This window comes from Vulpes vulpes, chromosome 1, assembly GCF_048418805.1.
Source record: "Vulpes vulpes isolate BD-2025 chromosome 1, VulVul3, whole genome shotgun sequence".
In the NCBI taxonomy this organism is placed as follows: Eukaryota; Metazoa; Chordata; class Mammalia; order Carnivora; family Canidae; genus Vulpes; species Vulpes vulpes.
The window spans coordinates 72242407-72264634 of record NC_132780.1 but is presented as its reverse complement, the minus strand read 5'-3'; the positions used below and the strand labels follow the sequence as shown (position 1 = coordinate 72264634).

At 41.3% G+C, this 22228-nt stretch overlaps 1 protein-coding gene across 1 annotated transcript in view; it reads left to right on the top strand.

Moving 5' to 3' along the window:
* SLC22A3 (solute carrier family 22 member 3) overlaps positions 1–22228 on the top strand; it is an 87923-nt gene that overhangs the window by 49376 nt on the left and 16319 nt on the right. The window lies entirely within an intron of this gene.

Genomic DNA, 22228 nt, shown 5'->3' with positions numbered 1-22228 from the left:
AACTAACCAATCAACATTGGATTATGATGTTGTACCTAGGGGTGTACAGATCATACACTATGTGATAAAGATAAAACATGATCTATTTTAACCATGAAGATGAGTCAATCCTTGTTTTCCTTTGGGCACATTTGGGCTATGGATTCCTTTTAGGGAAAAAATACCCTGCTGCCCTCTCCCCTTGCTTTCATTACATTAACCTTTGTCTTTGCAAACTGGATCGAATGTGTGATAATCTTCCCTCAGTTTTAATAGTCCAATAAATATATTTGTTCTTCGTTCAGCAGTATCCTGAAGATGTTGTATGTGTAGCTAAGCATATGGCAGATCTACATCAAAGTTTTAAAAATAGAGAAAAAAACAGTGTGTGCCGATGGCTTGTGAAGAAAAATGCCACTTAACTAGGCATGCGGTGTGTTATCGCGAGTACTGCTGAAAGGCCACGGGATGATTCCCAGAAGCAGCTGCTCTTACATGTCCCATGGTGTCCAGTTCAGCGCTGCTCCTGTAGACCCACTGAGCCACTTCCAATTCATGAGCACTCTAGAGACATTTCAAAGGGGAAGTAGTTTAATGCTCTACATGGTAGTGCTTGTAAAGGATCATGGATGGTGGATCCAGTGGCTTCCGAGACATGTTAGCTCTGGTTTTAAGCAGTTAGATGATCCCCATTTGAAACTCAAGTTTGAAGTCAGACGTGAGTTTCTCTTAGGAGTTTAGCGCCCTCACCACCACTGTCCAGTGATGATTGCACATTGTGATTGGCTGATAAGCTTTCTTCGGTCTTTAGTCTGTAAGTTCCTGTTCTTTTCTTTTTCTTGCAACCTTGGTAGTAAAGAATACTAAGGTTTCTTTCTGTCTTTTGTTTCTGTAGACTTTTCTGCAGTCTAACTTTGGTTGATTACATCCTTAGGATCCTTTAATATGAATGACCCTCTGTCTCTTGTATTATTCCCTATCAATTGGGAGGTAGATCTAGAGCTAAATCAGGCTTAGGATTGATACTTCTGGTGATCCTACCTCGTAACTGACTTAGTACATTTCCATTAAGAGACACCTTGTGTCTGCCCGTCTCTTTTTTTGTAGTGTTAGCTGCCACAGATCACCGTTGCCTGTGTTTATTAATTCATCAGAGGCTGAAATGACAATATTCCCATTTTATCATGATTTCTTCATTTATTAGTGGAATACTTCCATAAAGACTTCTCCCATCAGTTGTTTGCTGACTCTGAGATACAGTTCTTATAGGCGAGGCAAGATACTTGTGTAATTCTTTCTTTCCAAAGTAATGAGTTAATTCCCTGCATTCTCCAAAAGCAATCAATGAATTCTATGCTGTCGGGGGTTTGAAGCCTCATTATGAACTCGTGGATTTAAACCTACCTCCTATGACTCAGTCCTTCACAGTTTTTGTAATTTCTTTGTTGGTACTCAAATTGCCCCATCTTTGGACCAACAAGGCTCATCTTTGCTGATTCCAGGGTCCCTCTGCCACATCCCAAGGAGTTCCAGAATGCTTCTTTGCTTATTAGCATGAGGAGATTTTCCAGGCTCATCTCACAGGATCCCACTCTTAGAATCATCTACTTCTCAAAGGGTGCTTTAAGTTTTTAAACACGTCTTCAGACTGAACCTATCCATCTCCAACCTTTTAAAATGGTATGATGTAAGTAGAAAAGCAAACCTTATGTTTACATAGTCACTTTAAATCTTCTGCATTCTTTTGCTGGCTTAGCTGGCACCCCCGCTTTCTGGGTATAACCCCAAGGACCCCCATGCCCAAGGCTGATTGCCCAGTGCTCTGCTTTCACTTTTCATAGAAGCCCTTTGCAGTAAATTCTGACTTTTGGAAGAAGTTATTATCATGTAAATTACTCCATCCTCCAAGACTTGTCCAATTCCCACCTCACCCTAAGGGTTCACATCATAGATTGCAGTAAAGCTAGAATGAATTGGAAAGGATCTGCCTAATGCACAGCAGCCCTAAGAGGCCTGGCAGTGATGCTGTCTTCCTGTCTTCCTTAGCCACCTCCCAACCCCATCCTATTTCATCACTGTCATGAGAGATCCTGGTCTATTTTAGGAGGGTCAAAAGACCTAGCTTAAAATAATACTCTATATTATGGAAGATAGCCTAAATTCACCACAAACTAGGTTTATACCAATTCCCTGACTTTGTGAATAGAAGGAGGATATGGGAAGAAATAGTTATGGTGGATTTAATTTGCAACATTCAACGAGGTAGATTATTCTGAGGATTGGTTGTCCAGTAAATAATCTCAGTTTTATTTCACATGGATGTTACTCGTTTCATGGGCAAATAAACTGTGGCTCTCTGTATTACTGGTCCCTAGGCTTCCCAGCTAGCTTCTGACTTTGTTGAAGCCACAGCTAGAAGCTAGAAATACAAGTGATGAGAATGTAAGGCTCTCTGAATATACCAATAGTCTATTATTAACTGTTAAGAAAAGTCCAAAAATATAAAACTAATACAAATGAGGCAAGTGGGTGGAACTTATAGGAAGTTGAAAAAATTTAGAAAATGGAAAGAATCTAAGTATATAGAAACTGGAGAGAATCAAGGATGGGCTGAGTGTGAAACACAAGGCAGTGACCCAATGCAGAAGGACAATTAGCTCAGACATATACACAGGTGCCTTCGCAAAGTTTAAGGCACACTTGAAAAAATAAAATCCAACTATTGGCAAGTCTACAGTCATTACAGCCCAGGCACAACATAGCACAGTAATGTGTCCTGTTGTCTACAGAGCATCCACAGTTGTCCTCTGACCTGGAGAGTGTGTCAGTGATAGAACTGTTTCCTGCCCTGGCCATCCCCTTAGTTTTGTTCATAAGGCAAGATTCTCAAATATTGCAGTTAAACTTTTCTTTGGCATCAGCTTGACGTTACTTCCTACCTGTTACTTGTAGTGTGCTATTTCTTTCCTTACACCTAATAAGTTACCAATCAATCCAACTCTCCATGCTCATCCAGTAGGTACATACTGGTACTGTGTGTATGATTGCATGATGCACTGGGTGGCAATGCTGGTCTGAAGAGATAGCCATTGCCCTAAAAACTAAATTTGTGTTTGTCAAAATAGATGAAAAAGTGGGCAAGTGTTTAAGAGTGCTTAGGCTTTTGATAGTAGTAGACTAGGTCTATTGGTAAGTAGTGGAGAGCTGGGATTGTTGCTCAGTGACCATTTCTTATCACAAAGTGGTACCATCTGCGATAGATACCACTGCAATAAATAGATTTCCAGCTCCTTGCCCCTCTCTGTAAAAGGATTCCACATTCCCACGCGTGGCTGTAGGACTTGCAGCAGCGCGCCCCTGCAGGCAGATATATTTCCCCACTGAGTCAGGTTCGGCTATCTGACTTGATGGCTCAAGGTACCTGTTCAGAGCAGAAGTTGTAAAGGCATCATGCATTCCTAACAGCTCTCTTGCCCTTTCCATCTGCCACAAGAACAGCATATCCTAAATTGGTGTTGTTCCTTCAGCGTGGGTCTCAGAATGAGAAGAGCCACAACTTGGAACAGAGCTGCAGAAAGCTGTCCTGTAGCTGCCACATGGAATATGGCCAAGAAATAACTATTTCCTCGGGAAATTATGGTCTGGTCTGCTAAGTGCATCCCAGTGTGCTGCAGAGATTTGAGGGTGCTTGTTTTTGTGGCCAAAGTTAACCAGTATAGCTGATCATAGTGGCATTGTTTCAATTGCCAGGGTAGGGTTTAGTAATTCAACATATATTTGGTTATTGAGGCGACAGAAGAATGTGGTAGTTTAGGTCATTGTTTGAAATATTCATGTCCTCCTCTTTTCCATTGGATGAAAATCCTTCCTGGGTCCATTGATATTAGACATGCCAGTGTAACTTGCTTTGGTCTCATGGTAGGTGGAATGTATATCCTGCCCTTTGACTTTGAACTTGACCATGTGAGTTGCTTTGGCCGATGGTAGGTAACCATCTGAGGTGATGCAGTAGAATCTTGAAATGTGTTTCTATGGATGGGCTTGCTCTTTGCGCTTCAGCCATCACCATGAGAAGAATATTCCCTGGCTTGCCTCCTGGCCCCAGAGGAGGCTGAGAGGCATTTGGAGTAGAGCTTATTTAACAAAACTTCCCCAAACCTAAATCAGCAGTCTCTCAGCAAACCCACAAGCACATGAGCCAAATGAATACTTATTACTTTATGTCACTAAGATTGATAGTTGTTACACAGCATTATTTAACCAATATACTGGTTAAATAGCTTTTGTCACTTATTGACCAGGTTATAAACTACATAGGTAGTACCTTTAGCTGTGGTTTTGCTTTCATTTTTTTCTAAAGGATTTTAAAAGCTCTCATCCTAAAGATCTCTCTCCTCTTTTATTCCTCTACTTTTGTCTTTGTGTGGGATATGTTCATGGAAAAGAGCATTTTGCAACCCTAGTGGACAGCCTCTAGCAGCACAGAACTGAGTATGTCTATATTTGTTATTGATTTTGTTGTTCTCTGTTGGCCCAACAAACCTTTAAGTCTTGACCATAATTTCCCTATTTTGATGATATGCCTATAGTTCATTGTTGATAGCTAATCTACAACTTATTAAAATGTAAGTACCAGGTGTTATACTGGTACCCATTAAGCATACACACGTTCGTGGGCAGTTTCCCTGGTGGCATGTTTATGTAACATCGAGAACCAACATTTGAGCTTTCTGATCCCGAAGCATCATCATCGATGATCTCACTTTTAGATAAATATATAAGAAATAGAAAATAGAAAAATATTAAGAAATTAATATTCTTGATATTATTAAGAATAATTAATAATTAATATTATTAAGAATATTAATATCATTATGTAGTGTTAGGCTAAGTTCTAGATTACCTCACTGTGCATCTCTTTATAGCTGCCATCTTTCTGTATTTTAACGAACTGTCACACAGATACCAATATTGCTACAGAGTGGGATTTTCCAGATTTGAGAATGTTTACAACATTCCCTTTCAAGGGACAATTTTTATAAACATTATTTTTGTAAACATAATTTTTGTTCTTCCAAAGAAGGAACCACACCATGATTTTGGCCATCCCCATCTGGGGTGTGGTTTTCAATCCAATTAATTATACTCTTTGTTAATGCTATGTTTAATTACCATCTCAGGCTTGGGACTCAAACACTGTCTTCATCAAATTCATTTCAAAAGATTAAGAGAAAGTAACTCAGGCCCAGGCACTGCCCAAGGATTGCTCCAGTCCAGTTCCTGTGTCAAGAGCCAGAAAGATGTGAGTCTAGAAACTAGTGAAGGATATTGGACAGAAAGTCACTGGAGACTCATACAGTGCTTTCCCTTTAATAGGATTAAATCTTCATTCTTTGACCTCACACAGAATAAATGGTGCCAATCCTACTGGTAAAGCCATCGTCGTCAAAAATGACATACAGAAATTAGTACTGTCTTACTAATGCTACCACGTTAGCTTTCATTTAGAATATTCTTGAATGCATAAGAAATGGCAGGACATGGGGTGCCTGGGTGGCTCAGTTGGGTAAGTGCCTGACTCTTGATTTTAGCTCAGGTCATGAGCTTAGGGTTGTGAGATCAAGCCCCATGTCAGGCTCTGTACTCAGCATGGAGTGCTTGGGATTCTCTCTCTCCTTCTCTTCTCCCTCTGCCCCTCCCCCCACTTGTGCCCTTGCTCACTTGCTTTCTTTCCTTCTTTTCTTTTTTTTTAAAGATTCATTTATTAATTCCTGAGAGAGAGAGAGAGAGAAAGAGAGAGAGAGAGAGAGGCAGAGACACAGGCAGAGAAAGAAGCAGACCCATGCAGGGAGCCCAATGTGGGACTTGATCCCAGGACTCCAGGATCACATCCGGGGCCGAAGGCAGGCACCCAACCACTGAGCCACCCAGGTGTCCCTCTCCTTTTTTCATAAATAAATAAACAAGTAGATAAATAAAATCTTTAAGAAAAATGACAGGACACCTCATACAGCTAAAACAGACCTTTGGAGCTCAGAGTTAATTTAATAGTACTCTACCTAAATATATTTTCACAGATAGCCTGAGTTCTACAAGTAGCCTATGTTTAAATGGATTATCTATTTAGTTCCCATATTTTTTTAATGATATAATATTGCATGGAAAGGAAAGATAGTGCTTGAAGAAAAATATTGCATGAAAAGGGAAATAATGCTACAACTAAAAAGCCATAAGAACAGTACTGATGGACCTTTGAATGTAGGGTGAGCTCCTTCCCCAAGCTGGTGATAAATAGTAAGTTCCTTCCACTAAAGGAAATTCCGCCTGAAATCTTCCAGGTCAGTGGACTCTCATTTAACCCATACAAATATTGAGGGGAGGATGTTCTGGAGCGTCATATGGCTTTAATTGAACTCAGAATCCAAGTGACCTATCTCTTGTGGAATGAGCTTACAGCCTTGGAGCGGGTGAGGCAGATTTTCAGGACACCTCTCCAAAGAGCAGCATCTTGAGTGAGGAACCCTGGAGAGATAGAGCCTTCCTCTTCTCCCAGACCCTCACAACCCACCTTCCAGAGCCCTTCTTAAAATAACTGGGCCAAATACCTTTCACTGAAATACAAGTTAAAGCTTGAAAAACATCCATCAGAAGTGTGAGAGGAAAGTACGCGGTGTTACTATTACATGCACTCCAAGTGTTCCATCCCACCCGTCAGTCCTGGTGTCTGATGACCTGTCACTCACGGGTAATGAGATCTACAGAACCCAGGACACTCAGGCAGTGACCTGCAGGGTGATGAGCTTCCCCCATTTGCCCAGAACTGGGGGGATTCTGAGGATGTAGGAGTTGCAGAGCTGAATTTCAGAAAGTCTCAGGCCACCTGGGACAAGCAGGTCAGTCTTCACCTTCCTGGCCATGCTCAGAGGAAGACACAAAGGTTTACATTTGTGAACTCCACATTTGTCTGCCTGCCTGTGGATCCTGACACCTCTGAGGGATTCCTGGCCCCACTAGAAGTTGGGCTCTGTTTGCTTGCTGGATTGGTCCCAAAGTCTGAGGCAGGCTCCTGCACCCCGGGGCCTCTCTCTTCCTAGCCCCTTCTTCAGCCTTTTTTTGAATTTTTACAGCCTTTATTTGAAGTTTCAACATGAAATGGCATTCCTTTTTTTTTTGTAAAATCAGATTGACATTTGATAAGTATACAAAAAGCACACGTTTGATTTATTCAACTGGCTCACTCCCCAGCTTTATTCCAGTTCTTAATCTGGTCTTGAATCCTAGCCTGTTTGACTGGGGCCCTGCCCTCAGCTTCATTTCTGTCCTTCTTTCTCCTGAAAATAGGATCCCACTGCTTATACCTTCACTCATCTGCTGGCTGAAAGCTAGATGCTGCGTTCTCTTGATGATTGGTACCTGCTCTTTCTACAGACTGCTGCTCCTAAGAACCCCTTCTCCAGATGCGTCCCAGACCACAGACAGCGGTGCTGGCCTGTGGACAACCCACGAGCACCCTCCCCTGCGCTGGCCTCTCCACTTGCAGGCCCTGGTCCCATTTGTGGCCAGGTGCAGAGCACCGGCCCCTTCCATTCACACTTGACCTGCTCTCCCTACTGCTGAGATTCCAGCAAACCTTCCAGACGAGGCTTTATGGATGATGATACTGAGAGAGAGCTCCAAGCTTTACCTAGTGACATTCAGAGTCATTTCAACTACTCATTCATTAGTTACATAACCTAGGAATCGTGGACTCCTTCCTTTTTCCTTCTCAAAGGCTGATCCTTGCCCTAAAGAGCAGTGGTCCTCCCCTTCCAGCCCCAGCACCGTGTGGGATGCAGGGCAGCATTTGCCTCTTTCTGCTTAGCCCAAGCCCTGGTGGCATTACAAACAAAATTAATTAAAATATAAAACAAAATGAATAACCCACACAGACTTGTCCTGTTCTGTTAATATTGGTAGCTCTCTTTTGTGGGCATTGTGAAAATGCCTAATTCAATTATTTTAATTCTAGGTCTCCCTCTAATAGAATAGGGGAGTGGGATTGCGTTTTATTTTTCTTTTTCGAGCATTTGCCAAGGAAATGGCCCTCTAATACCGCCTTTGAAATGTTCATGCTCTATCTGTGTGAGAGAGAAAGATGGTTGGCTTTTCCAAGTGTTTTGTTCCTGTGCCATTTGGCCCATTCTTGTGTTTTTGGCAAAATCAGTTTCTGCAATCCAAATTGCTGTGCTTCCCTGCTGTGAATAAATGAGAAAATACTAGCTCTTTGTGAAAGCGTTCCCCGCTGCGGAGGCAATGATGGGTACAATGTCCAGAACCCTGTGAATCCAGCTCCCTGGCAGGAATTCCAGGGCGTTATTCCTAATCCAGAGCTGTTGTTACCATGACAATACTGCTTAGTAGATCTTCGTCCCACTAGGAAAATTGCCCTGTTTATGAAATAATCCTAAGAAAAAGAGATGCAGTCTGGGGAGCAGGTGAAATCATTTAAATTTTATGGGGCCAACTTGATTGCTGGTGTACACAGATGTGCTTCTTTGCAGACACACAGCAGGAAATTGTGCTGAATAGTAAAGGAGAAAACACACTAAGATGCATTTGTTTGTATCCCTCGAGGTCCCCATCCAGGAAGACAAAGATATCAGGTGCTAGATTTTTCATGGAATAAATCCTCCCTTTCCTGAGAGGGCACCCAGATGGCCGGATGAAGAAGGCTGGTTGTGTTGCCATAGCAATACTTTTTCATGTGGGTGCAGATGCAAAGGGGCCTAGGTTCACACACAATCCAGAGATGGCTAGATTTCTTGTTTTGGAACAAACAACATAGACCTGCGCTGTTTTTTTTTTTTTCTTTGAATTTGGTGCTGTTGACAGGGGACCTGAGGGAGAAGCAGCGGTCCTTCTCCACGTGGTGAATGCATCCTTCTTAAGGTGGCTGGATAAAGGAGGACTTAGAGAGTAGAGAAGCCTTTATGTCTTTCCCAGGAGAGGGATATGGGAATGCTAGGAGAAATGGCCAGAACCATTTTTTTGCTAGAGGAAACTTTTCTCTTAAAAGCAAAACTTTGTCACCTTCCCTTGTAATGGGCAGAGAGGGTGACCAGATAGAAAACCTTGATGAGCAGCATTGCTAACCCACTCCTGTCATCCAGTAGCTGTAACTTCAGCCCTACAGTTGATGGGATAATCCATATGACAGCCTGTCCCAATGGGCCACAGGTCCTTGCAAAAGTTCTCAAACCATTTGCAACCAAACCTTGTCTGGTTGAATTAATACATCTTGGGTAAATAGGTACTATTTTTTTCAGAATGAAGGTAGATGCGATTGTTGTTAATAATAACTAATGAGTTGGGACGCCTGGGTGGTTCAGCACTTGAATGTCTGCCTTCAACTCAGGGCATGATCCTAGGTCCTGGGATCAAGTCCCACATGGGGCTCCCTGTGGGCAGTCTGCTCCTCCCTCTGCCTCTGTCTCTGCCTCTCTTTCTGTGTCTCTCATGAATAAATAGGAATCTTTTAAAAAAATAACTAATGAGTTGAAAGGTGTTACTAAGTTCATAGTAAATTTAAATCATTACGTGGTCCCAATGAACAGAAATTAAAAGCTCAATTCCCATCATGTGAGCAACTGTTATATTCTTTGACATTAACCAGAAGCCCTCATACTTGAGAAGGATTAGAGTCACTGATTTGTCAGCACTGGTAGGATTAGTTCCATCTGTTGAACAACTATTGCCTGAGTTACCACAGCTACAGTTGTATGATGTTCTCAGGAAAAGCTGAAGGACCTCTTCACAACAAACAATTCTTGACAACTTCCAAGATTCATTCATTTTTTTTGATTCAATAAGGTGAACTCAATTATATTTTGCTCTTTCATTGACATTATGGACAAGTTCTACATGTCAAGTAGGAAGAGTCAAGTGACTTAGTGTACAGTGGCCTTACTACTTCTTGAAGGTGAATTCTTGTTTTCTTTCCTGCCTACATTTCAGAACCAGCATGCCACTAAGTTTAGATATTGAGGAAGACTGGGGAAGGCTTATTGAGTGAATGCTTGCATGATTATTTTTATGGCACAGAGTGCAATAAAGTTTAAGTGCTCACCCTCATGTTTTGATCATTATGTGCATTCTCCAGGCTTAAGTAGTTGTCTTTGAGGCCCTAGACAAGTTTTACTAAAAATAATTGATTTACTCTGCCATTTATGACAGTTCACGTGCTGTATTTATTATGCAGGCTGCTCTAAAATTAGCAGGGGACAGACTTTGATGGTAGTTGAGTGAACTAGAGGATCTACTTCAGGTAGTTGGTTTTTTTTGTTTTTTTGGTTTTTTTTTTTGTCTTTTACCCTATTCTTTCTTTCCCAGTTCTGTAAACTATTTTGTAGGCTTTGTTGACTAAAAATAACCAGCTTCTTAAATCACTGATCATTTCAGTGAAAATATTTTTCACATTACAAAGTGAGTCACAAAACATTGTATTTGGTGGTCATATGTTTAGAAAAATCATTTAAGGTTAATTGAAAGGTGTTACTAAGCTGGCCCAGAAACAAAAGGGCATTGACTCACCTGGTGTAGCAGGGGCTCATTTTCATTTGTAGATGCATTAGTTAGCAAATAGTTACTGAGTGCTGTGTTCAAAACATCTGCTTTATAAACAACCTCTGTATTACAGAGACATTTCAAAAATGTCTCTTGAAAGGAAGACAAACTATGAGAGACTCCTGACTCAGAAACAAAGGGTTTCTGAAGGGGAGGTGGTAGGCTGTTGAGGTAACTGGGTGACAGGCATTAAGGAGGGTACACGATGAGACGAGCACTGGGTGTTATACTATATGTTGGAAAATTGAATTTAAATAAAATTTTTTAAAAATTAAAACTTTTAAAAATGTCTCTTGACATACATTTAAGATGCTTTGTATTTTCTTTTGCTTTTTTGAGCTGTTTTCAGTTTTTTCTACTTGTTCCCTGACTGTTCAACTGTACTCACTTTCATCATATAGAAAAGAACTCAATCTGGGTTCTTACCATTTAAAGTTGAAGAACAGCGTAGATCTCATGTACATTGTTTGAAAACCATTTCAGTGTGTTTTTGTTTTCATTGCATTTGTTTATAAGTAGAAAGGTATTCTAATTGGGCCTCAATCAGTTCATATGTTAATGATGAAAACCTATATATTTGTTGGAATATAATAAAGCGGCCCATAGTTTAAAATTAGGTAAATAGTGAACACAATCTAACATTAATGCACGTTATCATGGTCCAGAGTCAAGCCATGAGACTGAAGATGCTTCACTATAAAACCTCCAGAAACAGAATTCCAGAGATGGTGTGTCCCCTGCTCATGGCTCGTACATAGAAGCATCTCACCTCTCTCTAAGATTGTTCTGTATTGAACAATAAAGGACATACCTATGATCAATAAGTAACTGTTTGCAAAAATATTTTGCGGATCAAGAAGAGGAAGCAGCTTGCAAATTCTAGAATGCACCAAGGATTGTGATATTTATTGAGGTGCATTTCAACTAGTCTTTTAACTGTTGAGTTATACTTAACTTTCATCAGAGAAGTTCCTCAGCATTCCCTAATGCAAGCAGATAAACAGGAAACTAAGGGTTTTCTGAGATATAGAAGGAAGGCAAAATTTGGATATTTGGCAAATGTGGAAGCTCTGAAAATGGGCAAAATTCTAAGATGGCCTCCACGTGACTCTGCTGGAGGTTGTTTTGGTTATTGTCATTTCTCTGAGTGCCGAGCTGACTTAATCACCACTCTGTGTGCATTGCACAGCCATAACTGGGTGGTGCAAGGCCCCTCTGGTGCTTCATTTTTCTCCCCCTTCCTCCTCTCTCCCCACATCCCCTCTCAACAGGTTCCCAACAGAATGTGGTGGATTTATGCCCTTTGATATTTATGCGCCCTTATAAAATAAAGTTGTTGTATGTGTGTGTTTGGGTAACATAAATGGAATTGTGCTGCTCTAGATTTTGCTTTATTACATTTTCATACAGCAATATGTTTTAAAACATATGGATCCAATTAGATCCAATCAGAATACCTTTCTACCATCTTGCTCACATGTGATTGCTGTGTGGTTTTCATCAGTGCCATCTGCTGTGTTTCATGTCTCCATCCTTCTAGTGACAAGCACCTGGATTATTTCCAGTCATTGTCATATATGTCCCCTTGGAACCTTTGTGAGGTTCCTCATGGAGTCAAATACCTAGAAGTGAAATTTCTGGGTCCTGGGATGCATGCAGGCTAGTGCCCTGAATAATGGCAGGTTGCTTTCTGTGTACAACCAACTGAGTATCCCATTTGTCCACATACACATTTGGTATTTTCCAATCTTCTAATTGGGCCAGCCTCCTGAATGTTTTAAGTTGCATGCCTCTGATTACTAATGAGATTCAACATATCTTCATGCATCTTACTTTGCTGTTTGGGTTCCTTCTCTGTGGATTGCCTTGCCGTATCCGTGCCTGTGTGTATTTGATTTTCTGGTATTTGTCTCCTTCAATTTATAGAATCTCCTTTTATGTTTTGAATACCACCTCCTTATTGGTTGTAGACATTGCAAGTACATTCTCCTCAGTGTTTTAACTCCTCTTTGACTCTGCCTATTTTTGTCTTCATTGAACAAGAATTCTTAAAGCTTTAAACTTATTTGATTCAGGCAAATCAGTGTATATTTTTGCCTATTGATCGTAATGTGCATTTTGTTTAAGAAATATTTTTCTACCTCCAAGGGCCACAAAGATATTTCCTTATTAGCTTAGGGCTTTAGCTATCACAGTCATGACCGAATTCATTGGGAACCCACCACCATTCCAACTGGAAAGCAGGGATCCAACCTGATTTGTTTTAATGCTGAGTCAGTTATTTTTTTAAGATTTTATTTATCTATTCATGAGAGACACATACACAGAGAGAGGCAGAGACACAGGCAGAAGGAGAGCAGACTCCATGCAGGGAGCCTGACATGGGACTCGATTCCAGGACTCCAGGATCATGCCCTGGGCTGCAGGCGGCGCTAAAACGCTGAGCCACTGGGGCTGCCCGCTGAGTCCGTTTTGTTTTGTTTTGTTTTTTGAGCTCCAGCTAATAAGCAGATTCATCAATTATCAAGTTCTTGTTTCAGAGTCTGAATTAGTTTACAACATAAAAGCTGCCTACTGCTTTTAAGGAACCCAATAACTAGTAACTTAAATACAGGCTTCTGTGCTGCAGACCTGAGCTATGTAACCTGCAGTTTACAAGTGTTATTAGTGACAGTAGCACTCTTGCAAATCTCCGTATGGATGAAGAGATAAATGGGTAATAACAGCATTTAGATCCCAGATTCAGGGATCCCTGGGTGGCGCAGAGGTTTAGCGCCTGTCTTTGGCCCAGGGCACGATCCTGGAGACCCGGGATCGAATCCCACGTCGGGCTCCCGGTGCATGGAGCCTGCTTCTCCCTCTGCCTGTGTCTCTGCCTCTCTCTCTCTCTGTGTGTGACTATCATAAATAAATAATAAAAAAATTAAAAAAAAATAGATCCCAGATTCATATACGGCTACCAGTCATCTTCATATTCTTGTCACTTTGTGAGTAAATGTCCCAAAGATTTATCCTTCTCTAAAGCACATTTTATGATTCCATCCATCCCTGACGTGAGGCAGAAGTACTCTTCAAAGCCCGAACACCAGTAATGCAGAGGCAGAAGTGTTGATTGTTCCTCCAAATACTTCTTATTTCTTTAAATAATGAGGTTTGCTCTCTGTGACAATAATGCCTGCCCTCTGTACCTCTTAAAAGGAGGTGAAATGTATGAACACAGGTCATAAAAATGTAAAGACATCATGATTTTTAGACCCACCAACACCTCCATGAGCTCCATCTGGGGCTGAAATTTGATTTGTTAACTTTTTTCTTTACCTGGGTGGCTACATCAGCTCTTAGCCTTCCACAGGATGGTAAGTTCTACCCAGGGCTTGCTCTGCTTCCGTGTTGTTATACCTTTATGGTTTATTTCTGTGATAAATTGGTTAGCGCCTAGGAATTGAAAATGCAGAAGAAACAGTCCTCATTTCTTTTTAGGAGTTTTAGTAATGTGATTTTGTCCAAAAGGAGTTATTGGTTATATGTAACAAAATCATAAAAAATGCAGTTTTTCCAAATTTAAATTGAACAGTCTAAGTTTAATCACTTCAAAATAGAAATTTGTTTCTTAGAATAATAAATTCTGATCAAGAGGAGATGTGGACCAGAGGTTTTTTGGGTAAATTGGAAAAGTCCACAGACTCTTTGTCACTCAGGATAAGCCAGGTGTATGTGTGTGTGTGTGTGTGTGTAACAAATACTACCAAAATCTACTTGAAAGACACCTGTCGGGGGATGCCTGGGTGGCTCAGTGGTTGAGCATCTGCCTTTGGCTCAGGGTGTGATCCCAGAGTCCCGGGATCGAGTCCTGCATGGGGCTCCCTGCATGGAGCCTGCTTCTCCCTCTGCCTGTGTCTCTGCCTCTCTCTCTGTGTGTGTGTGTGTCTCTCATGAATAAATAAAATCTTTTAAAAAAGAAAAAAAAAAGAAAGACACCTGCCATAGGTGCACTGGGGGCTCCTCTCCTTGGAGCAGGGTCCTCGCCCTATAATCCAGGGTGTCCTAGCAGCCACTGCCAGGACCATCAGAGAAAAGAGAGAATTCTAGGGGGTCTTGCTCCAAAAATGAAATGCTCACAAGTCCACAGCACATTTGGATAGTGGCCCCACCCAATCACAAGGGGCCAAGGAGTGCAGTCTTATCATGTCCCCAGAATGGGGTAGGGAGAGAGTTAGGGAAGTAAAAATATTTGGCAAACAATGCCAGTGAGTGCCACCCCATAGACCTCTTTAAAAAGAGGACAAAGAATTAAGAATACAGAATTCAATCTGAGAAACACCCAGTCAAGAAGGTAAATGCTTTTCAATTCAAATTAATTGTTATACAAAGTAGGTTTCACCTTCATCACTGGTAAAGAAAAAATAATTTGGTCAAAGCGTAAACACAATTTTGAATGTTGTTGCGGAAAAATACAGTGGAAATTATGAAGACCCATTTCCTATCAGAGACAGCCCAGCTGTAGGGGAGCAGAAGGCCATGGAGGCAGTGGTAGGGTGGCCAGGCCCCTCCTCAGGCACAGCCAGTAGGCCGGGGGCCAGTTCAAGGCAGGGATTCAGACAAATGTCAGGTGGATGGGGAGCACCTGAGGGGCTAGGCAGGGACCCCGCCCCAGCTTGGGGAGAGGCTGGGAAGGGTGGAAGGAGAGAGAAGAGGTGAAGGACAGAGTCCCCTGGCACAGATACAGGAGGCCACTGCCACCAACTTGCAGGCTCTCTGAGAACACTGCCCTGGACTTGCCCCGTCACCATGGCTCTAGGTACTTGTGTGACGGAGCCTGATGTCACCTGGCTGTCCTTGGCCTGCACAGGAAGGACTGCCAACCCAGCAGAGGGGTGGGAGCGCCTTATGCTCACAAGCCCAGGCAGAAAGACACCTGCCAGCAATCCAACTGGGCAAAGTTGCCTTTTTACTGGAATCCTGCAAATACCTGAATGCCTGGGAAAGACTGCTGACATGGGCGACAGCTAACAGAACCTAGTGGCCAACATCCCCGAGCTGGTGAGGAGAAAGCCCATCTTGTGAGTTTATATCCTGATACTATCATGCTAAAGACTGTGTTATTAAAACCAGTTTTGAAGCATCCAGAAGACTAAAAAGCAATGATGATAAGAATACTGATGAGTGGAAGAAGCATGTGGTTTGGGCTTTTATTTGTGACATATCAGATGATTTGCTTTAATCCACTCATTAGTTTGTCCCTCCCCCCCCTTTTAAAAAAAAATCCTTGGCTACCTACTGACTTACAGATAATTTGCATATTCACAGCATGAAAAATGTTGCGTATCTGAGCATGCTGCTATAATGTAAGACTTCGGACGTCCTTTAAGATGAGATATTTGGAACTTTTCTTTTTCAGTAATGGTCGCTGACATTTATCAGTGCTGTTGGAGGGTTCTCTGACATGTGTTATTCAGTCCCCTAATGGCACATTTTGGTGTCCCCACTCCCGCCCCTGCCAACTTCTGAGACTTTAGGTTCAGAGCTTTAGATCTGGAAGTGCTTTTTCTTCTTTCTGTCTCTTCCTCTTGCTTTAATGCCCCCCCCCCAAAAAAACACCTCTCTCAGTTTGTTTTTAAGAAATGAAGAAATGTTCCAACACGTGACCCACAGCTGCAACCCGTTAACCTTTGCTAATATTAAGTCTGCACTTTGGATCCCTCCTGGGACCTCAAGATAGATGCACTTTTGCTGTTCTAGGCAGCGTGCCCGCCTGGGGAGGGGCCGGGAGGGATGCTCTCCAGCCAGACTCGAACAAATGGAATAAATGTCTTCTCTGCAGAGCATCCTAACAGAATACCTGGCTGGGGTGAGGTGCTCTGGACCCACTCTGTCCAATGCAGTAGCCACTAGCCATGTGTGGCCATGGAGCCTTGAAATGTGCCTAGTCTGAACTGAAATGAGCTGTAAGAGCAGACTGCGTATTGGATTCCAGAGAGCATGTAAAAGATCTCGTGAACAGTTACATGTTAATTATTGTTGAAATAGTAATATTTTGGAGAGATTGGATTCAATGGAACATTTTATTAAAATTCATTTTGCCTGTTTATTTTTACCCTTTTCAATGTGGCTTCTGGAAAATTTAAACTGAACTGTGTAACTTACACTGTATTTTTATTGGACAGCACTGGTCTAGATGACTGAGATTTGTTTTTAACTACTTTACTAAGCAGCAAATACCATAATTTTAATACAGACTTTTTTTAAAATATGAACTCCATATGGTAGATATTTAATCTACTCTTGTTTCAAAGTATAATGAGGTTTTGAACAATTTCCAAAGCACTATGGGTTATTTGACAAATTCTCTTTTATGGATACCGGGTAGTGCTATTGCCACCAAGAAGCTGGCCTAGGCTTTATAATGTGAAACACTTACCCTTGGACCATCTGGTGCTGTTCCATATGGGGCATCTAGGATGTGGTGGGGTGGGGTCATGGGTACTGAGCAGCCACCAGGAGACTTCCTCCCTCCTATCCATGTCTTTCAGCCCCTAATGCTTGTATGAAAGGCCTGTAGTTAATCAAACTTTGAGGATGGGCCTTGATCTTCCAAATCCATGAGCCCCAAGTCCGCAGGGAATATTTTATTCTCACTGGTTTCTGGAAGGTTAAAAACTTCTAGAGAACAGAGCTGTAGGGACCTGATGAAACTGACTACATCACAGGGTTGGACTCAAGAACAGCAATGTCCCTTTCCATCGATGGCTTTGCTTTTCCTTGTGAAATATAGTAACAGATGAAAACTCCACCTCTTGAGAACAACCAGATGACACTGCAAGGCTAGAGATGCAGCCCCCTGCCTTCATCCCCCCCCCCTCCCCACTGCCCTGGCAGGCCCCATGGAATGTAGTCTCTCTGAGGCCTGGGGGACTCATATTATGTCTCAGCTTGGGAAGAGCAAACACTAGGAGTCCGCTTGAGGCAGGACAATTCATTGACCATCACTGCTCCTCACACTAGTCCCCTTGGATGTTGTAAAAAAGGAAGGTTCTGATTCCCTAATCTGGGCTAGGGGCTATTTAACAAGCTCTTGGGTGATGGCCACACTGCTAATTCACGGACTTTGAGGAGCACGTTCACTAAGTGTCATTAGCTTGCATGTACATTCACAAAAAATCCAGCCCATGGCCCAGGAGATCAACAGCGCCAACTTGACGTTAAATATACCTGGTATACTTTTAAAAATCCAGTATAAAAAGATATCCATGCCTTAAAACAAAACAAAACAAAACAAAAGGTACAATGAACATTCTTCTCTTTACAAAGGGGTTCATGTCAGGGTACCTTTAAAAGCATCTCCTCTTAGGCATGAGAGCTTCAGCTACAGTTTACTAACTGGAAAGAAAAAAATGCCAAGTGAATCAGCATCTGGAAATAAAATATCTCTGAAATGATATAAAAAAGCAATAGTAATGCTGACTGCTTCCCTTACTGAACTTCTGTGTGTGTCAGGTGTGTGTGTGGATGCATAGGGGTTAGCCAGTGGAATCTTCAGAGTATGAGTGTTGCTATCCTCATGCTCCTGATGAGAGAAGTACGGTTCACAGTTAGGTCACATGCCAGTAAGAAAACATTCTGAGCAAAACCCAGTGACTCTGGCCTGATCCTGGCCACTTGTCCTTCTTGACCAAGAAACCAATCCCACATCAGGGGAGCCTTGGAACATCATATTTAGAACAGATTGTAATTTACAATGTCTTTCTCTTCCTTGGCAATTTAAGTTAAAATGTCAACTTGAAAAAAAAGGGTTTCAGAAAGCCCCAGGATGAATGGCACATGTGCCTAGATTAATCACAGGAAGATGAACAAAGTATGCTTTCAACATAGGCTACATCACTGTTAATGGAACATAAAAATCTTGGAAAAGCTATAAGACCATTAAGAGATAAAACAAATAGCAATCAGTGCAGTAGATAAACAAACACCAATGTGTGCAGCTTACCTGTGAGCAACACCTCTTCCTGCGAGTGACGTTACTAGGCAACAAAACTTCAAACACGCCCCCGATGTTGCCAGGAGCCTTTCTCAACTTCCTTTGCTCCAAATTGGAGCAGTCAGACACCATTTGGATGACATAAACATATGACAAAATATCATACCAGAGTAGATACAAAAGACTACATTCCATATGGTTCCATTTATATGATATTCTAGAAAAGGCAAAATTCTAACGAGAAAAAGCAGATGAGGGATTGCCAGGGGCTAATAGCGGGGGAGGGGATGATTGTAGAGTCAGGAGGAAACTTCATGAGGGTAGTGAAGACGATCCGTAACATGATGGTGGTGGTGGTGATTCAAAGACTCTAGACATCAGAAAGGGAGACAGAACATGAGAGACTCCTAACTCTGGGAAACGAACTAGGGGTGGTGGAAGGGGAGGAGGGCGGGAGGATGGGGGTGACTGGGTGGCGGGTACTGAGGGGGCACTTGACGGGCTGAGCACTGGGTGTTAGTCTGTATGTTGGCAAAATGAACACCAATAAAAAATAAATTTATTATTAAAAAAACAAAGACTCTAGACATTAGTCAGAATTCACTGAAGCGTATACTTGAAATTGCTGAATTCTACTGTATGAAAGTTATGTCACAGTAAAGCAAATTGAAGTATGTATATATAAGAACCTGCACAGCCTCTCTGCTTTTCTGTATCTGACTCAGAGTAAGCGAAATTTGGTAACCCTCTGGCAACAGAAAATAAACACAGCTTAATTTCAAAATACAGAGCTAGAAGTTGTTGTAAAAGAATAATAGCTTCAGCAGCCACTGCACGAGTTGCCAAGACTTTACTGGATGCATTCCATCTCAAGATATGGCGTTTAGTCTCTCAAGGTCTTTGGACACCCAGAAAGTGGGTCGTCTTTCAGAATATCTGCGTCACTGTGGAGAACATGTCACTAAATCAAAAAACCAGCTGGATTTATTCTTAAATTGGCAAAAATACATACTTACTTGGAAGTACTATTAATCCTTTCGCTCACTGGACAGGGAAGATTGGTTTTATGGTGTTGATTACCTTTGGTTCTGTTGGTACTTTATATTCTTTTGGTGGAGGGGATGTATTCGGCATTAAACCTGTGCTTTGGGAAAGCGGAGATTATGTGACTGCTTGATTCTGAAGCTTAAAAGTGTGAAATTAAGACTAATAGCAAATATTTTTACTGAGTAAGTTGGAACACTCAAGCAATTATTTTAATTATTTAAAACAAAATTATTTTGCCTAAAATATTCAATTATTAGTGCCAAAGCATTGTTCTGGATTGAATTCTCCAGATAATTCTGCTTTTGGCAACAAGTTATAGAAAACCAACTTAAAAATGGGCTTATACAATAAGCCCATTTCCTGGCTCATGCATCTGGAATTCTAGAGTTCTAGCAGCAGTTGGGGTTGGCTAGACCTGAGTTTCAAGAATCCCAGGGAGCCATGGTTTCCTCCATCTCTACTCTGCTGACAGGGTGGCTTCAGTTTCATACTGGTTCCCTCCTGAGTATAGGATGGCTGCTAAGTTCTACTTGAGCCCACCTTTTTCTCATTAATTCCCTGAGGGGAGAGAGAGATTCTTTCAGGAACCTCTGACTTAAGGTCAGTGAAGGACTTTCTCAAGACCATTTCTCATTGGCTCAAATTGGATCACATGCCCAGTCACTGGCAGGAGGTCTCCCCTACAACTGGAAGCAGAATTCCCATGAAAATGGGAATTGATGATGTGGGGGGAGGGGTGCGTCTCTGAAGGAGGGGGAGCAGTGGGGGCTCTATTAAGAATGAGAAAATGTGAATGACATGGAGCCAACACAAAAAAGGTACTGTAGGGTCGAATTTAAATCCATTACTTTAAAGGTAACCTGTATTTCTTCTTATTAGGAAAAATTCTCTAGGCTTAAATTTTAATTTTAAGAGAATATTTATAGCAAAAAGGAAGAAAGTAAAACCACTGTAATCCCACTACCCTATGAGAACTATTGATACAAGAATATTTTTAAACATTAAAATAAATATTATACTCTGCATACTGCAGGCACAGTAGAGCATTATGGTTAGCAATATACAGACTTAGGTGTTAGCCCCTCCATTCATCTACTTACTGTCTGTGTGTCCTCTCTGGGTAAGCTACTTATCTTTCCTGTGCTTCAACTTCTCTCTGTGATGGATATAAGAATAATATTTATAAGGTCCAACAGCCTTAACCCTCTAGTTCAGAGGTCAGCAATCTATAGCCTGCCGGCCAGACCTGGCTTACTGCCCGTTTTTATAGACAAAGTTTTATTGGAATCCAGCCATAGTCATCCATTTATGTATCCATCTATGGATGCTTTCAGACTATAATGGCAAAGTTAAGTATCTCTAACAGAGACAATATTACCCACAAGACTAAATTACTTATAATCTGGCCCTTTGCAGAGAAAGTTTGCCAACCTCTGGTCAGACCAACAGACCTCTCTTGTCTTGTCAAAATCTAGCATGTCAAAAAATAAAAAAATAAAAAAAAATCTAACATGTCATATTTCTGTGGTTATGTAGTAACTTAACCAGTCTGTAGATATGATCAAGAAAAAAATGACATCTGTAGAGCTAACATGAAAGCAAGAGATGCTCAGTTATTTTATCAGAGATAGTTAAGGACTGTGAGTAATTTAAAAATCTATACAGGTATTTAAATGTCAAATTTTCCTGAATTGACCAGAGATCTTGAAATATATGATACATGATCTCCCTTGAACTCTGAGGTGTTGACATTGGGACATGAATGAAAGCACATTTGTACAGAGTCTTATCTAGCCGATAGAAGTCATAGTTATGGAGAGAAGATAAGACTGAAGACGGAATGAAAGAGAAGCTATAACAAATTATTGCAAATATTGCTTTAGAAAAGAAAAGATTGTCACCATCTGTGTGCTCTGAGGGAGCAGTGGTACAGATGTGTGGATGGGAAGAGCAAACAGGGACTCCCCAGAGAAAAGGGAGTAGTCTGAATGAGCACAGCCAAGCTGATGCAAGTCTGAGCTGTGGAAGACCGCTAAGTGTAAAGAAAAGAGTCATTGGAAAAAGTGATACATCCATGGAGGGCAACTGCCCTCATAGTATGGGGTAGTTTTGGTCTTGAGTATAAAGATATTCAAGCTCTAAATTATTTTAGTCAAACTAACTTTTCCATAAAATAGTATTTTAACTAAAGGTTAGATTTTTGGCCAAGTGTGTAATGTCCTTCCTTAAAAATGAAGCGACCATCAACTACAAAGTTTTCTAAAATAAAAATCCTTTGATACATTCAGTGGTGCAATGTGAGCATTAAAATAAAGGATCTCCATCAACTACCTGATTTCAAATCCTGGCTCAACCACCTTCCCTCTAATCCTTGAAGTCCAAAGCCTTGTTTTTCTTATTTATAAAACAGGATTGATAAAAGTAGTAACTTCAGAGTTTTGATGAGAATCAAATGAAATAGTCCACGTAAATCTAACAAATATTCCATGTTCCTTAGAAGTGAAACATTTTAATGTGGAAAAGATACAGAAACCAATTGTGGAAAACATTTTGATAACCAACCATATAATGATATGTTGTTGTAATACACTAAGTTATTTCATTTTTGGTATTCCTGCCTTATTT